Raw genomic sequence first — 13,747 nt, forward strand, 5'->3', positions numbered from 1 at the left:
TTATTTGTTGGTTATATAATCCATTTTTAACAGTTTGTGCAATGCCATAAACATGGTTTTATATACAGTATAATAGACAGTATCTAGTAGTGCAGGGAACTACTATACATCATGTTGTTTTCTGATTTTCTCTCTGAGTGATCCAGGAATATCACTCCTGGACAGCAGGAGGAGGCAAAGAGCACCACAATCAAGCTGTTAAGTATCACTTCCCTTCCCACAAATCCCAATCATTCTCTTTGCCTGTGGTGCAAGGAGGAGGTGAAGTTTTCAGTGTCTGATAAGAAGTTTCTTCAATCAAGATTTTATTATTTTAAAGCAGAGTAGGTTTGCTCTGATCTTTCCTTGGGTCTAGCCTTAGCCCATGTCAGTCTCTTCAGTAGGGCAGTGGTGGCTTTTAAGCAATTGGGAACTTGTGAGGTACAATCCTCACTGCGCTTTCTCAAACAATTTTGCTGCCCTATTCAGAAAGCCTGAGTAAGCTTACTCAGTTCTTTCCTTCTCCCCAGGTCCATGTGAGGAACGGCACCCTCTCAAGCCAGGTGAGCTGTCCTACTGCCGGACAGACTGATTTCAGGTAAGTGCCATGTATATTTCTTTCATGTAATTGGCACGAGTCCATGAGCTAGTGACATATGGGATATACAATCCTACCAGGAGGGGCAAAGTTTCCCAAACCTCAAAATGCCTATAAATACACCCCTCACCACACCCACAATTCAGTTTTACAAACTTTGCCTCCTATGGAGGTGGTGAAGTAAGTTTGTGCTAAGATTTCTACGTTGATATGCGCTTCTCAGCATTGTTGAAGCCCGATGCCTCTCAGAGTACAGCGAATGTCAGAGGGACGTGAAGGGAGTATCACCTATTGAATACGATGATTTCTCTAACGGGGGTCTTTTTCATGGGTTCTCTGTTATCGGTCGTAGAGATTCATCTCCTACCTCCCTTTTCAGATCGACTATATACTCTCAAATTTACCATTACCTCTACTAAGAACTGTTTTAGTACTGGTTTGGCTATCTGCTATATGTGGATGGGTGTCTTTTGGTAAGTATGTTTTCATTTACTTAAGACACTCTCAGCTATGGTTTGGCACTTTATGCAATTATATAAAGTTCTAAATATATGTATTGTACTTATATTTGCCATGAGTCAGGTTCATGTATTTCCTTCTGCAGACTGTCAGTTTCATATTTGGGAATATAAACACTTTAGGAAATTTATTTCTTACCTGGGGTTTAGTCTTTTTCAATTTGACTACTTTTTGCATTTGCGGGTGCGTCAAATGTTAGACTTTATTACGTCATTTTTGGCGCAAACTTTTTTGGCGCGGAAAAATACGTTTTTGACGCAACGTAGTCATTTCCGGCGTCATACGTGACGCCGAGACCTTTCACACGGCGGCGTCATTAGTGACGCAAGTGTGTCATTTTTGGCGCCAAAAAAGTTTACGTTACGTTGTGCGTCATACTTGTCGCCAATTTTTCTTCATTATTTCAATACCCCATTGTTGTTTGCCTCCTGCTTTCTTTTCTATCAAGAGGCCTATGCTTTTGCATTTTTTCCCATTCCTGAAACTGTCATTTAAGGAAATATATAATAATTTTGCTTTATATATTGTTTTTTCTCTTACATTGAGCAAGATGTCCCAATCTGATCCTGCCTCTGAAGTTTCTGCTGGAACATTGCTGCCTGACATCGGCTCTACCAAAGCTAAGTGCATTTGTTGTAAAATTGTAGAAATTATTCCACCGATTGTCATTTGTAATAGTTGTCATGATAAACTTTTACATGCAGATAGTGTTTCTATCAGTAATAGTACATTGCCAGCCCCAATGCAGAACATACAGTGATCTGAGATGTCATCGCAGAAAATGCAGCAGGTCTGCAGAAAGAATGAGCCACATGCAGGAACTGTCAGCGATTTAACTTTGCAGCACTGAAGTTTTAATGTGCATGATATACCTGTAAATTTTAAAGAATTTGTTTGATTCTATTATGAAGCTTTTGTCTGCATTTCCACCTTCTAATAAACGTAAAAGGTCTTTTAAAACTTCTCATTTAGCTGATTAAATTTCAAATGACCAACAACATAATAATTCATCCTCTTCTGATGAGGATCTATCTGAAACAGAAAATCCTTCCTCAGATATTGACACTGACAAATCTACTTATTTATTTAAAATAGAGTATATGCGTTCTTTATTAAAAGAAGTGTTAATTACTTTGGATATTGAGGTAACCAGTCCTATTGACGTTCAGTCTAATAAACGTTTAAATGCTGTTTTTAAACGTCCTGTGGTTTCCCCAGGTGTTTTCCCCATTCCTGAGGCTATTTCTGATATGATTTCTAGGGAATGGAATAAGCCAGGTACTTCCTTTATTCCTTCTTCAAGGTTTAAGAGATTGTATCCTTTACCAGCAAAATCTATAGAGTTTTGGGAAAAGGTCCCCAAAGTTGATGGGGCTATTTCTACTCTTGCTAAACGTACCACTATTACTATGGAAGATAGCACTTCCTTTAGGGATCCTTTAGATAGGAAACTTGAATCTTATCTAAGGAAGGCCTATTTATATTCAGGTCATCTTCTCAGACCTGCTATTTCTTTGGGTGATGTTGCGGCTGCATCAACTTTATGGTTGGAAAATTTAGCGCAACATGAATTGGATTCTGACATATCTAGCATTGTTCGCTTACTGCAACATGCTAATCATTTTATTTGTGATGCCATTTTTTATATTATCAAAATTGATGTTAGATCCATGTCTTTAGCTGTATTAGCTAGAAGAGTTTTGTGGCTTAAATCTTGGAATGCTTATATGACATCTAAATCTAGATTACTATCTCTTTCTTTCCAAGGTAATAATTTATTTGGTTCTCAGTTGGATTCTATTATTTCTATTATTTCAACTATCACTGGAGGAAAAGGAGTTTTTTTGCCTCAGGATAAAAAACCTAAGGGTAAATCTAAGGCTTCTCACCGTTTTCGTTCCTTTCGTCAGAATAAGGAACAAAAACTCAATCCTCCTCCCAAGGAATCTGCTTCCAGTTGGAAGCCTTCCTCAAATTGGAATAAATCCAAGCCATTTAGGAAACCAAAGTCTGCCCCTAAGTCCGCATGAAGGTGCGGCCCTCATTCCAGCTCAGCTGGTAGGGGGCAGATTAAGGTTTTTCAAGGATTGTTGGATAAAATCTGTCCAAAATCATTGGATTCAGAGCATTCTCTCAAGGGTATCGAATAGTATTCAAAGTAAGACCTCCTGTGAGAAGATTTTTTCTCTCGCGCATCCCTGTAAATCCAGTAAAAGCTCAGGCTTTTCTGAAGTGTGTTTCAGACCTGGAGTCTTCAGGGGTAATCATGCCAGTTCCTCTTCAGGAACAAGGTTTGGGGTTTTATTTAAACCTATTCATTGTACCAAAGAAAGAAAATTTGTTTAGACCAGTTCTGGATCTGAAAATTTTGAATCGTTATGTAAGAGTACCAACTTTCAAGATGGTGACTATGACTATTCTGCCTTTTGTTCAGCAAGGACATTATATGTCCACAATAGACTTGCAGGATGCATACCTTCATATTCCGATTCATCCAGAACACTTTCAGTTTCTGAGATTCTCTTTTCTAGACAAGCGCTACCAATTTGTTGCTCTTCCATTTGGCCTAGCAACAGCTCTAAGAATCTTTTCAAAGATTCTGGGTGCCCTACTATCTGTAATCAGAGAACAGGGCATTGCAGTGTTTCCTTATTTGGACGATATCTTGGTACTAGCTCAGTCTTTACATACTGCAGAATCTCACACGAATCAAGTAGTGTTGTTTCTTCGGAAACATGGTTGGAGGATCAATTTACCAAAAAGTTTCTTGATTCCTCAGACAAGGGTCACCTTTTTAGGCTTCCAGATAGATTCAGTGTCCATGACTCTGTCTCTAACAGACTAGAGACGTTTAAAATTGGTTGCAGCCTGCCGGCACCTTCAGTCTCAGTCATTCCCTTCAGTGGCTATGTGCATGGAAGTTTTAGGTCTCATGACTGCAGCATCGGATGCAATCCCCTTTGCTCGTTTTCACATGAGACCTCTACAGCTTTGTATGCCGAATCAATGGTGCAGGGATTATACAAAGATATCACAATATCCTTGAATACCAATGTACGACACTCTCTGACATGGTGGATAGATCACCATCGTTTGGTTCAAGAGGCTTCTTTTGTTCGCCCAACCTGGACTGTGATCACACCAGATGTGAGTCTTTCAGGTTGGGGAGCTGTTTGGGGATCTCTGACAGCACAAGGGGTTTGGAAATCTCAAGAGGCGAGATTACCAATAAATATTTTAGAACTCCGTGCAATTCTCAGGGCTCTTCAGTTCTGGCCTCTACTAAAGAGAGAACCGTTCATTTGTTTTCAGACAGACAATATCACAACTGTGGCTTATGTCAATCATCAGGGTGGGACTCACAGTCCCCAAGCTATTAAAGAAGTATCTCGGATACTTGCCTGGGCGGAATCCAGCTCCTGTCTAATCTCTGAGGTGCATATCCCAGGCGTAGACAATTGGGAGGCGGATTATCTCAGCCGCCAGACTTTACATCCAGGGGAGTGGTCTCTCCATCCAGATGTGTTTTCTCTTGTTAAGTGTATCCAGGCCACGGATCATCCATTACTTGTGGGATATTCTCCTTCCCAACAGGAAGTTGCAAGAGGATCACCCACAGAAGAGCTGCTATATAGCTCCTCCCCTCACTGCCATATCCAGTCATTCTATTGCAACTCTCAACAAATATGGACGTAGTAAGAGGAGAGTGGTGTATTATAGTTGGTTTTTTAACTTCAATCAAAATTTTGTTATTTTAAATGGTACCGGAGTGTACTGTTTCATCTCAGGCAGCATTAGAAGAAGAATCTGCCTGTGATTTCTATGATCTTAGCAGAAGTAACTAAGATCCACTGCCGTTCTCACATATTCTGTGGAGTGAGGTAACTTCAGAGGGGGAATGGCGTGCAGGTTTTCCTGCAATAAGGTATGTGCAGTTAATATATTTCTAGGGATGGAATTTGCTAGAAAAATGCTGCTGATACCGGATTAATGTAAGTTAAGCCTTAAATGCAGTGATAGCGACTGGTATCAGGCTTATTAACAGAGATACATACTCTTATAAAAGTGTAATATAAAACGTTTGCTGGCATGTTAATCGTTTTTATATATGTTTGGTGACAAAACTTATTGGGGCCTAGTTTTTTTCTACATGGCTGGCTTGATTTTTGCCTAGAAACAGTTTCGTGAGGCTTTCCACTGTTATAATATGAGTGGGAGGGGCCTATTTTAGAGCTTTTCTGCGCAGCTAGAATTACAGACTGAGACACTTAGCTTCCTTCTGCATGATACATGACATCTCTGAAGGGCTCAAAAGGCTTCAAAAGTCATGTTTGAGGAGGGTAACAACCACAGTAGACTGTGGCAGTTGTTGTGACTGTGTTTTAAAAACGTTTGTCATTTATTATTCCGTTTTTGGTATTAAGGGGTTAATCATCCATTTGCAAGTGGGTGCAATGCTCTGCTGACTTGTCACATACACTGTAAAAATTTCGTTAGTGTAACTGCCTTTTTTCACTGTTATTTCAAATTTTGTCAAAATTTGTTACTCTTAAAGGCACAGTAACGTTTTTTATATTGCTTGTTAACTTGCTTTAAAGTGTTTTCCAAGCTTGCTAGTCTCATTGCTAGTCTGTACAAACATGTCTGAAACAGAGGATACTTGTTCATTATGTTTAAAAGCCATGGTGGAGCCCCATAGGAGAATGTGTACTAAATGTATTGATTTCACCTTAAACAGTAAAGATCAGTCTTTATCTATAAAAGAATTGTCACCAGAGGGGTCTGTCGAGGGGGAAGTTATGACGACTAACTCTCCCCACGTGTCGGACCCTTCGCCTCCGCTCAAGGGACGCACGCTAATATGGCGCCAAGTACATCAGGGACGCCCATAGCGATTACTTTGCAGGACATGGCTGCAATCATGAATAATATCCTGTCAGAGGTATTATCCAGATTGCCTGAATTGAGAGGCAAGCGCGATAGCTCTGGGGTTAGACGAGATACAGAGCGCGTAGATGCTGTAAGAGCCATGTCTGATACTGCGTCACAATATTCAGAACCTGAGGACGGAGAGCTTCAGTATGTGGGTGACGTCTCTGAATCGGGGAGACCTGATTCAGAGATTTTAAATTTAAGCTTGAGAACCTCCGTGTATTGCTTGGGGAGGTATTAGCTGCTCTGAATGACTGTGACACAATTGCAGTGCCAGAGAAATTGTGTAGGCTGGATAAATACTATGCAGTGCCGGTGAGTACTGATGTTTTTCCAATACCTAAAAGGCTTACAGAAATTATTAGTAAGGAGTGGGATAGGCCCGGTGTGCCCTTTTCCCCACCTCCTATATTTAGAAAAATGTTTCCAATAGATGCCACTACACAGGACTTATGGCAGACAGTCCCTAAGGTGGAGGGAGCAGTTTCTACTTTAGCCAAGCGTACCACTATCCCGGTTGAGGACAGTTGTGCTTTTTTAGATCCAATGGATAAAAAATTAGAGGGTTACCTTAAGAAAATGTTTATTCAACAAGGTTTTATTTTACAGCCCCTTGCATGCATTGCGCCTGTCACTGCTGCGGCGGCATTCTGGTTTGAGGCCCTGGAAGAGGCCAGCCATACATCTCCATTGACTGAAATTGTTGCCAAGCTTAGAACGCTTAAGCTAGCTAACTAATTTGTTTCTGATGCCATTGTTCATTTGACTAAACTAACGGCTAAGAATTCCGGATTCGCCATCCAGGCGCGTAGGGCGCTATGGCTCAAATCCTGGTCAGCTGATGTGACTTCAAAGTCAAAGTCTAAATTACTCAACATTCCTTTCAAGGGGCAGACCTTATTCGGGCCTGGTTTGAAATAAATTATTGCTGACATTACTGGAGGTAAGGGTCATACCCTTCCTCAAGACAGGGCCAAATCAACGGCCAAACAGTCTAATTTTCGTGCCTTTCGAAATTTCAAGGCAGGTGCAGCATCAACTTCCTCTGCTTCAAAACAAGAGGGAACTTTTGCTCAATCCAAGCAGGCCTGGAAACCTAACCAGTCCTGGAACAAGGGCAAGCAGGCCAGAAAGCCTGCTGCTGCCTCTAAGACAGCATGAAGGAGCGGCCCCTATCCGACAACGGATCTAGTAGGGGGCAGACTCTCTTCGCCCAGGAGTGGGCAAGAGATGTTCAGGATCCCTGGGCGTTGGAGATCATATCTCAGGGATATCTTCTGGACTTCAAAGCTTCTCCTCCACAAGGGAGATTTCATCTTTCAAGGTTATCAGCAAACCAGATAAAGAAAGAGGCATTCCTAAGCTGCGTACAAGATCTCCTTGTAATGGGAGTGATCCATCCAGTTCCGCGGACGGAACAAGGACAGGGGTTTTATTCAAATCTGTTTGTGGTTCCCAAAAAAGAGGGAACCTTCAGACCTATTTTGGATTTAAAGATCCTAAACAAATTCCTCAGAGTTCCGTCATTCAAGATAGAAACTATTCGAACCATTTTACACATGATCCAAGAGGGTCAGTACATGACCACAGTGGACTTAAAGGATGCCTACCTTAACATTCCGATTCACAAGAATCATCATCAGTTCCTGAGGTTTGCCTTTCTAGACAGGCATTACCAATTTGTAGCTCTTCCATTCGGGTTGGCTACAGCCCCCAGAATTTTTACAAAGGTTCTGGGCTCACTTCTGGCGGTCCTAAGACCGCGAGGCATAGCGGTGGCTCCTTACCTGGACGACATCCTGATACAGGCGTCAAGGTTTCAAATTGCCAAATCTCATACAGAGATAGTTCTGGCATTCCTGAGGTCGCATGGGTGGAAAGTGAACGAAGAAAAGAGTTCTCTATCTCCTCTCACAAGGGTTTTCTTCCTAGGGACTCTAATAGATTCTGTAGAAATGAAAATTTACCTGACGGAGTCCAGGTTATCAAAACTTCTAAATGCTTGCCGTGTTCTTCACTCCATTCCGCGCCCCACGGTGGCTCAGTGCATGGAAGTAATCGGCTTAATGGTAGCGGCGATGGATATAGTGCCATTTGCGCGCCTGCATCTCAGACCGCTGCAATTATGCATGCTCAGTCAGTGGAATGGGGATTACACAGATTTGTCCCCTCTACTAAATCTGGATCAGGAAACCAGAGATTCTCTTCTCTGGTGGTTATCTCGGGTCCATCTGTCCAAGGGTATGACCTTTCGCAGACCAGATTGGACAATTGTAAAAACAGATGCCAGCCTTCTAGGTTGGGGTGCAGTCTGGAACTCCCTGAAGGCTCAGGGTTCATGGACTCAGGAGGAGAAACTCCTCCCAATAAATATTCTGGAGTTAAGAGCAATATTCAATGCTCTTCTAGCTTGGCCTCAGCTAGCAACACTGAGGTTCATCAGATTTCAGTCGGACAACATCACGACTGTGGCTTACATCAACCATCAAGGGGGAACCAGGAGTTCCCTAGCGATGTCAGACGTCTCCAAGATAATTCGCTGGGCAGAGACTCACTCTTGCCACCTGTCAGCGATCCATATCCCAGGTGTAGAGAACTGGGAGGCGGATTTTCTAAGTCGTCAGACTTTTCATCCGGGGGAATGGGAACTCCATCCGGAGGTGTTTGCTCAATTGGTTCTCCGTTGGGGCAAACCAGAATTGGATCTCATGGCATCTCGCCAGAACGCCAAGCTTCCTTGTTACGGATCCAGGTCCAGGGACCCAGAAGCGGCACTGATAGATGCTCTAGCAGCGCCTTGGTTCTTCAACCTGGCTTATGTGTTTCCGCCGTTTCCTCTGGTCCCTCGTCTAATTGCCAAAATCAAACAGGAGAGAGCATCAGTGATATTGAGAGCGCCTGCGTGGCCACGCAGGACCTGGTATGCAGACCTAGTGGACATGTCATCCTTTCCACCATGGACTCTGCCTCTGAGACAAGACATTCTAATACAAGGTCCTTTCAATCATCCAAATCTACTTTCTCTGAGACTGACTGCATGGAGATTGAACGCTTGATCCTATCAAAGCGTGGCTTCTCCGAGTCAGTAATTGATACCTTAATACAGGCACGAAAGCCTGTCACCAGGAAAATCTACCACAAGATATGGCGTAAATATCTTCATTGGTGTGAATCCAAGAATTACTCACGGAGTAGGGTTAGGATTCCTAGGATATTGTCCTTCCTCCAAGAGGGTTTGGGCAAAGGATTATCAGCTATTTCTTTAAAGGGACAGATTTCTGCTCCGTCTATTCTTTTACACAAGCGTCTGGCAAAAGTTCCAGACGTTCAGGCATTTTGTCAGGCTTTAGTTAGAATTAAGCCTGTGTTTTAACCTGTTGCTCCACCATGGAGCTTAAACTTGGTTCTTAAAGTTCTTCAAGGGGTTCCGTTTGAACCCCTTCATTCTATTGATATCAAACTTCTTTCATGGAAAGTTCTTTTTCTGATGGCTATTTCCTCGGCTCGAAGAGTCTCGGAGTTATCTGTCTTACATTGTGATTCTCCTTATCTGATCTTTCATTCAGATAAAGTTGTTCTGCGTACAAAACCTGGGTTTTTACCTAAGGTGGTTTCTAACAAGAATATCAATCAAGAGATTGTTGTTCCATCATTATGTCCTAATCCTTCTTCAAAGAAGGAACGTCTTTTGCATAATCTAGACTTAGTCAGTGTCTTGAAGTTTTACTTACAGGCTACTAAAGATTTTCGCCAAACATCTAACCTGTTTGTTGTTTACTCTGGACAGAGGAGAGGTCAAAAGGCCTCAGCAACCTCTCTTTCTTTTTGGCTTCGGAGTATAATCCGTTTAGCCTATGAGACTGCTGGACAGGATTACAGCTCATTCTACTAGAGCTGTGGCTTCCACCTGGGCCTTTAAAAATGAGGCCTTTGTTGAACAGATTTGCAAGGCTGCGACTTGGTCTTCGCTTCATACTTTTTCCAAATTTTACAAATTTGATACTTTTGCTTCTTCGGAGGCTGTTTTTGGGAGAAAGGTTCTTCAGGCAGTGGTTCCTTCCGTTTAAGTTCCTGCCTTGTCCCTCCCATCATCCGTGTACTTTAGCTTTGGAATTGGTATCCCACAAGTAATGGATGGACTGGATACACTTAACAAGAGAAAACATAATTTATGCTTACCTGATAAATTTATTTCTCTTGTAGTGTATCCAGTCCACGGCCCGCCCTGTCCTTTTCAGGCAGGTCTAAATTTTAATTAAACTACAGTCACCACTGCACCCTATGGTTTCTCCTTTCTCGGCTTGTTTCGGTCGAATGACTGGATATGGCAGTGAAGGGAGGAGCTATATAGCAGCTCTGCTGTGGGTGATCCTCTTGCAACTTCCTGTTGGGAAGGAGAATATCCCACAAGTAATGGATGATCCATGGACTGGATACACTACAAGAGAAATAAATTTATCAGGTAAGCATAAATTATGTTTTCTCAGATTGTTCAGATGTGGGGGCTTCCAGAGATAGATCTCATGGCCTCTCATCTAAACAAGAAACTTCCCAGATACCTGTCCAGGTCCAGGGATGTTCAGGCGGAAGCAGTGGATGTGCTGACACTTCCTTGGTGTTATCAACCTGCTTACATCTTTCCGCCTCTAGTTCTCCTTCCAAGAGTGATCTCCAAAATCATCATGGAACAGTCTTTTGTGTTGCTGGTGGCTCCAGCATGGCCACACAGGTTTTGGTATGCGGATCTGGTTCGGATGTCCAGTTGCCCACCTTGGCCACTTCCGTTACGGCCGGACCTACTATCTCAAGGTCCGTTTTTCCATCAGGATCTCAAATCATTAAATTTGAAGGTATGGAAATTGAACGCTTAGTTCTAAGTCATAGAGGTTTCTCTGACTCAGTGATTAATACTATGTTACAAGCTCGTAAATCTGTTTCTAGAAAGATTTATTATAGAGTTTAGAAGACTTACATTTCATGGTGTTCTTCTCATAAATTCTCCTGGCATTCTTTTAGAATTCCTAGAATTTTACTGTTTCTTCAGGATGGTTTGGATAAGGGTTTGTCTGCAAGTTCCTTTAAAGGACAAATCTCCGCTCTTTCTGTTTTATTTCACAGAAAGATTGCTATTCTTCCTGATATTCACTGTTTTGTACAGGCTTTAGTTCGTATTAAGCCTGTCATTAAATCAATTTCTCCTCCTTGGAGTCTTAATTTGGTTCTGAAGGCTTTACAGGCTCCTTCATTTGAGCCTATGCATTCTTTGGACATTAAACTACTTTCCTGGAAAGTGTTGTTCCTTTTGGCTATTTCTTCTGCTAGAAGAGTTTCTGAGCTATCTGCTCTTTCTTGTGAGTCTCCTTTTCTGATTTTTCATCAGGATAAGGCAGTTTTGCGGACTTCTCTTCAATTTTTACCTAAGGTTGTGAATTCTAACAACATTAGTAGAGAAATTGTTGTCCCTTCCTTGTGTCCTAATCCTAAGAATTCTTTGGAGAGATCCTTACATTCTTTGGATGTGGTAAGAGCTTTGAAATATTATGTGGAAGCTACTAAAAATTTCAGGACTTCCAGTTTATTTGTTTTATTTTCTGGTCCTAGGAAAGGTCAGAAAGCTTCTGCTATTTCCTTGGCTTCTTGGTTGAAACTTTTGATTCATCAAGCTTATTTGGAGTCGGGTCAAACCCCGCCTCAGAGAATTACAGCTCATTCTACTAGATCAGTCTCCACTTGGTGGGCTTTTAAGAATGAAGCTTCAGTTGATCAGATTTGCAAAGCGGCAACTTGGTCCTCTTTGCATACATTTACTAAATCTACCATTTTGATGTATTTGCTTCTTCGGAAGCAGTTTTTGGTAGAAAAGTTCTTAAGGCAGCTGTTTCAGTTTGATTCTTCTGCTTTTTGATTTAAGTTTTTTCTTTCAAAAGTGAAAATAACTTATTTTTTGGATTGTGGATTATTTTTTCAGCGGAATATGGCTGTTTTTATTTTATTCCCTCCCTCTCTAGTGACTCTTGAGTGGAAGACTCCACATCTTGGGTATTAAACAAAAGTAGATAGACCCAGCAAACAGGGATACGGCCAGTTGGCCAGGTGCACGTAGGATTAGCTAGCGACTACTAGCTCAATATTGTAGTACAAAGAGGCAGTTCCACAGCACCTTAAATAAAATGTCCTTTATTCAACAATCTTGGACAGCATAACATGCGACGTTTCGGGAACGTTATCCCTTAATCATGCATGATTAAGGGATAACGTTCCCGAAACGTCGCATGTTATGCTGTCCAAGATTGTTAAATAAAATGTCCTTTATTCAAGGTGCTGTGGAACTGCCTCTTTGCACATCTTGGGTATTGATATCCCATATGTCACTAGCTCATGGACTCTTGCCAATTACATGAAAGAAAACATAATTTATGTAAGAATTTACCTGATAAATTAATTTCTTTCATATTGGCAAGAGTCCATGAGGCCCACCCTTTTTATGGTGGTTATGATTTTTTGTATAAAGCACAATTATTTCCAAATTTCCTTTGTTGATGCTTTCTACTCCTTTCTTTATCACCCCACTGCTTGGATATTAGTTAAACTGAATTGTGGGTGTGGTGAGTGTTGTATTTATAGGCATTTTGAGGTTTGGGAAACTTTGCCCCTCCTGGTAGGATTGTATATCCCATATGTCACTAGCTCATGGACTCTTGCCAATATGAAAGAAATTAATTTATCAGGTAAGTTCTTACATAAATTATGTTTTTTTTCTTTAATGATAAGGAAAATCTGGCACTTCAGCAGCTAGGTGCTGTTAAAAAATTAAAAAGGGACATTTTATTATGGACCCTATTGAGGGTTAATCATTTGGCAGTTAGCAGGCACTGTGGAGACTGGGGTTTGTGGGAAGACATTATTTTAATGTTATTGGTGGCTCAGTTTGTGTCCTTAGCTCTGGTTGGAATTTGGGCAGTACTTATGTGAGATTTTATACGGCCATGCATTTCTTCCTGGTATCGGAACTTGTATCCTGGCCGCCGGGACGTCCCCAGATTAAAAGGGGGCGGGTCCTTAAGATGTGGCAGTTAGTTGGCCCGCTTTTCGTTTTTTCGCACGTAAATTTCCGGAATAGTGATGCAGATGTCGGCTGCTCCGCTATAGAATTGCTCAGTCGACAGATACACAGGTCCGGTGTAGAGCCGGATCAATTGACTAGAGGAATTGATCTCAGGCAGCTGGAAAGGTAGGCACCTCAGTAAAGCTGCTGAGGTGTAGAGGATTCCCTGGAGATTTTTGCAGTATCTCTGCTCCTTTTTTCAGTAAATATAATTTAAAGGCGCAGTAGCTTTTTTTTCTTTTTCAGTTTTCTTATTTAAGGGTAAAATAAAAGCAGTTTTTATTTTTCAGTATTGTTGCAAGATGGATCAAATTGTTGTTTGCAAACTATGTGTTGACTCCTAGGTGGAACCACCAGTACCTTTTTGTTCTTCATGCATTGAGAGAACTTAGTGCTACAGAGAGAGACTTTTTGATCATGAACCACCATTAACTAAGGCGGATGCTGTTCAGGTGTCTCCTGTACCAGATATGCCGCAGCTTTCTCCAACATTGGTGTGTCCGGTCCACGGCGTCATCCTTACTTGTGGGATATTCTCTTCCCCAACAGGAAATGGCAGAGTCCCAGCAAAGCTGGTCACATGATCCCTCCTAGGCTCCGCCCACCCCAGTCAT

General features: G+C 41.7%; 1 protein-coding gene across 1 annotated transcript in view; it reads left to right on the forward strand.

Annotated features, from left to right (window-relative positions):
* STX16 (syntaxin 16) overlaps window positions 1–13,747 on the forward strand; it is a 178,882-nt gene that overhangs the window by 117,662 nt on the left and 47,473 nt on the right. The gene's annotated exons all lie outside the window — the stretch shown is intronic.

This window comes from Bombina bombina, chromosome 1 (genome assembly GCF_027579735.1).
Source record: "Bombina bombina isolate aBomBom1 chromosome 1, aBomBom1.pri, whole genome shotgun sequence".
NCBI classification, from domain to species: Eukaryota; Metazoa; Chordata; class Amphibia; order Anura; family Bombinatoridae; genus Bombina; species Bombina bombina.